Source organism: Podarcis raffonei, chromosome 8 (genome assembly GCF_027172205.1).
Source record: "Podarcis raffonei isolate rPodRaf1 chromosome 8, rPodRaf1.pri, whole genome shotgun sequence".
Lineage (NCBI taxonomy): Eukaryota > Metazoa > Chordata > Lepidosauria > Squamata > Lacertidae > Podarcis > Podarcis raffonei.
Window position 1 is genome coordinate 87,437,067 of NC_070609.1, and position 5,301 is coordinate 87,442,367.

Genomic DNA, 5,301 nt, shown 5'->3' on the forward strand with positions numbered 1-5,301 from the left:
AGCGAGTCTCCTCTACAGCTTCTGGTTCCTCTTCTGTGTGTTTGCAGACTGCTGCAAGCTGCTGGGAGCTATCTCATCCCTGCAGGAAGCTGCGCTCCTCCGCCAGGCGTGATGGAGAGACGCGCGCAGCACGAAAGCACCAAGTTCTGGAGGGATCACTGATGGGGAGGGTGGGTGGATGAGCGCATCGCTGACTGGATGCAGCCTCAGCCTGGGGGTCGTCGCGGCGCCCGCGGGGGGCGGGTCGTGGAACAAAAGGTCGGCTGCACGTGGGAATAGAGCGCAGCAGCAGCAGCAGCAGCAGCTGGAAGGAGCTGTCCATCTCCCGCAGCCGGGGAAGCCTCCTCAATCCAGGAGAGAGAGGGAGAAAGAGGCTGAGGAAAGGCGGCCAGCGTCTCGGCACGCCTGGCCGTGCAAGCTGTTATTTTTTTTAAATAAATGTTTATTAAAGTTTTACAAATCAAAAAATTCATCATTTCACATAGATCAATCCATTAGATAAAGCCCACAGAAAAAACAAAAAAACAAGAATACATAACAAAACAAAAAAAGAAGAAAAAAGAAAAGTCCACTTTTTAAATTACAAAATTCCATATTCCTCTGTCCTGACCTCCTCACATCTCTCTTTTTTGTGTTCCTCTTTCTTCCGATCAAATTCAGCAAGTTCAAACCCTTATTCAAACCATACTTAAAATTATATTTTTTCTAGTTATTATGTCCCAAATTTCCCTTATCTTAGCCCATTCCTCATCTTATATACTATGACATAATATTATTCTGTTCATAACCCCCTTCTCCTTTTTAAAATTCTTCTTTTCATTCATTTTTAACCAAATCCCACATGCCCTGTTACCTTCACTTCCCACATCATGTTAACACTCAAAACATTTTGCAATATTTTTGTAAATAGTCCTTAAACTTTTTCCAGTCCTGTTCCATCAGTTCTTCTCCCTGGTCACGGATTCTGCCGGTCATTTCTGCCATCTCCATGTAGTCGATCACTTGCATCTGCCACTCTTCCACGGTGGGTAGATCTTGTGTCTTCCAATACTTGGCGAGAAGTATTCTTGCTGCTGTTGTTGCATACATAAAAAATGTTCTGTCTTTCTTTGGCACCAATTGGCCAACTATGCCCAAAAGGAAGGCCTCTGGTTTCTTAGGAAAGGTAAATTTAAATACCTTCTTCAGTTCATTATATATCATTTCCCAGTAAGCCTTAACCCTTGGGCATCTCCACCAAAGGTGAAAGAATGTTCCCTCAGCTTCTTTACATTTCCAAGGCCGTGCAAGCTGTTAAGCCGGCACTTGGTTGGGGTGCTTTTCGGGGTGAAGCAGAGCGGGGTTGGAGCTGCGGAGCTGGGTTGCTGACAGAGAGCGCAGAAGCTTTGTTTTTTATTGATTGCATTTCATAGAATCAATGCCTTTTTTCCTGGAAAAAAACAGTTTGGGGGTACTCTCCTTTTCCTACTCATATTGAAATACTGACCCTCAATGAGGCCAAACTTTGATTCACAAAATGTTTAGGGGTATGTGCACCCCTGCGTCCCCCCCCCAGAAAAAGCACTGCATAGAATCATAAAACTGTAGAGTTGAAAGGGACCCCAAAGGTTTTCTAGTCCAACCCCATGCAATGCAGTGTGATAAGAATTTTAATATTAAATGTTCATAAATGTACCAACCAAGCACATACATAGATCAGCACAGGAAGACCGACCTGAAACCATTTTTGATTCCCAAATTGACCAAATGTTTTCTCTGCAAGGTCAAAGGGAAATGGAAAAGCCTGCCCACTGTCTTTTCCTTCACAAATACTGTCTTAAGGGTATGTCTGTCTGTGTTTGAATAGGGTGCGCCTATTGACCTGGCTCAGGAACCAAGTATTTTGTTGTTGTTTAGTCCTTTAGTCGTGTCTGACTTGTGACCCCCTGGACCAGAGCACGCCAGGCACTCCTGTCTTCCACTGCCTCCCACAGTTTAGTCAAACTCATGCTGGTAGCTTCGAGAACACTGTCCCACCATCTCGTCCTCTGTCGTCCCCTTCTCCTTGTGCCCTCCATCTTTCCCAACATCAGGGTCTTTTCCAAGGAGTCTTCTCTTCTCATGAGGGGGCCGCCTGTAATAATGCAATCTTTTAGTATGGCCACTATCAGGCTGTCACCATCACGGCACTCTTTTTGGCACCTGCTAAAAACATTTTTGTTTAGACAAGCCTGCCCAGGTATTTAGAAGTTTGATGCGAGTTTAAATCTGTTTTTAGTCTATTGCTATTTTAACTGTTCAAAAGTCTTAAATTATTGCTGCCGAGTCTTCTTTATGGATGATTTTTTAATTTTTTTTTCTTCTAATCGATTATGTTTTATCTTTTCTGTAGACTGCTTTGAGGGTGTACAAATTTTACGACATAAAAAGATATGCAAATTTGTGGCCTGTTCTGTCCTCTCTTTTGGTGATGGCATTTTTATTATTATAATTGAATGACTAATAATAATAATAATATTTTATTTATATCCCTCCCTCCCCAGCTGAAGCCAGGCTCAGAGCAGCTAACAACAGTAAAATAATACAGCATTCTAAAATCAATTCATTATAAAATCAATTCAGATCAAATTGATGGCAACCATTGGGCTAGAGTTCTGTGAAGAATTACCAAAGGATCGGGTCAGGCTGTGCCTTGGCCAAAGGCCTGGTGGAACAGCTCTGTCTTGCAGGCCCTGCGGAAAGATGTCAAGTCCTGCAGGGGCCCTAGTCTCTGGTGACAGAGCGTTCCACCAAGTTGGGGCCACGGCCGAAAAAGCCCTGGCTCTGGTTGAGGCCAGCCTAACCTCTCTGTGGCCTGGGACCTCCAAGATGTTTTTGTTTGAAGACCGTAAGGTCCTCCGTGGGACATAGCAGGAGAGGCAGTCCTGTAGGTACGAGGGTCCTAGGCCATATAGGGCTTTAAAGGTTAAAACCAGCACCTTAAACCTGACCCTGTACTCCACTGGGATCCAGTGCAGCTGGTATAGCACCGGGTGAATGTGATCCCGCAGCAAGGACCCCGTAGGGAGTTTCTGGGTCAGTCTCAAGGGCAGCCCCACCTAGAGCGAGTTACAATAATCCAGTCTGGAGGTGACCGTCGTGTGGATCACAGTGGCTAGGGCAGGGTGAGAGAGGTAAGGAGCCAACTGCTTAGCTTGGTGGAGATGAAAAAATGCCGCCTTTGTTATAGCTGTAATCTGTGCCTCCATGGAAAGGGAGGTGTCGAAGATTACACCCTACAATAAAGCCTTGGCAGGCATCAACACCACAAGGGATATTTATCCACTCTGCATCTCTCTGAACTGCCCCCCCTCCCTCGCCATCAGCAACCCTGAGTGCTGGCTCATCTCTTTCATCCCCCGCTCCATCCTGCTGGTCATTAAATTTGCTGTCAGCTCATTGATGGCACACGAGCTGCCCGTGTGCAGCTGGAGGTTCACAAACATCTCTCGTTCCAGGCACAGCTCTGCCCCAGACAACAAAGGGCAAAGTGTGAGTGCAGAAGATGGCCTGATGTTTGCGAGGCCTTCTGAGCAGCTGGGAGCAGGGTCGAGACATCCACGGGTCTCCCCCCACCCGGGGGGTGCAAGGCCCACACAGAAGAAAAGTGACCGCTTGGAGCATCCTCTTTGGCAGAGAGGCTCAGCACGCGTCAGGCCTCAAGTTGGATGGGGCATGGAGCTCACCAGTCTGTCCGGACCAGACAATAGTTTCACAGTCATCCCCTCTGCATGTACAGGTCCTTTGGCCAGAGAGACCTGCAAGTAGCAAAATCATTGGTGTGGTATATATGTAACAGAGGAGGGGGGCCTTGATGAGTATGTGGGAAGGGGAAGGCCTACTATGATCTTCCTACCCAGCAGATGAGAGGAGAGGTGCTCATCCTGCAAACAGGAGTAGTAGTAGTAGTAGTTGTAGTAATTTATTTATACCCTGCCCATCTGGCTGGGTTTCCCCAGCCACTCTGGGCGGCTTCCAACAAAGTATTAAAATACAGTAGTCTGTTAAACATTAAAAGCTTCCCTAAACAGGGCTGCCTTCTAAAAGTCTGGTAGTTGTTCTTCTCTTTGACATCTGGTGGGAGGGCGTTCCACAGGGCGGGTGCCACCACCGAGAAGGCCCTCTGCCTGGTTCCCTGTAACTTGGCTTCTTGCAGTGAGGGAACCACCAGAAGGCCCTTGGCGCTGGACCTCAGTGTCTGGGCAGAACGATGGGGTTGGAGACGCTCTACCCCCTCTTCTAAAGCAATATTGGTTGGTGGTGTTGTAAACAAAATCAATCTGCCCTTTTTCCCTTATGGGGTATCCAAGGGCCCCCATATGTAGGTTCCCTATTGTAGGAGAAAATAACAGAGGCCAACCAGAGAGTATTGAGAAGCAAAGCAGCTAGTGAGGCTGATCTTTATTGATCTGTTGCAACAGGGTCCTTGCTCACCACACGCAGGAGGGAGGAGGAACCCAGAACAATGGCGCGTAAGGCCTTATATAGACATTTTAAATTCCCTCCCTGGAGTCCAAGACCACCCCCAGAAACATCATACATACATCACAGAAGGGGTGTAGCTGAAGACCATTTGAAGCCCCAGACACATCATACCTACATCACAGAAAGGGTGGTCTACAGCAGAAATTTGAGTGCATTGTTTATCTCCTGTCGTTGTTTATCTCCTGTCTGGCAAGTTACCTGTTAATGCTTACTGGATTGATACCCTGGGGAGCCTGGCCAGTCTTTTGTAATGATAAATACTTAGTTCCTGAGCCAGGTCACAGGCTCACACCCTATTCATCTCTTAAATGTGCCCTTAAGACAGGATTTGTGAAGGAAAAGACAATGGGGAAGCTTTTCCATTTCCCTTTGACCTTGCAGAGAAAACATTTGGTCAGTTTGGGAATCAAAATGGTTTCAGGTTGGTCTTCCTGTGCTGATCTATGTACGTGCTTGGTTGGTACACTTATGAACATTTAATATATATCTAAGACCTTCAAATTCTTATCACAGTGGACATCACTGCCTCCTGTGGGGCAAGTTCCACAGTTGAACTACTGTACATGCTGCATGGGTGACTTTCTTACATCTGTCCTGAATAGAGTTGGATCCCTTCCAACTCTATGATTCTGTGAAGACTGAAAAGTCGCAAATGCTGCAATCCTTTTTCCTAGGGTAGTTGCAGAGGACACCACAGGGAGCACCACAACAATGACTTAGAACAGAAGGTGAGGGCAGGGGATGGATGGACAAATTATGTCCTAGCACAGGGCACCACTGAAATTTGAAAGCCCCAAG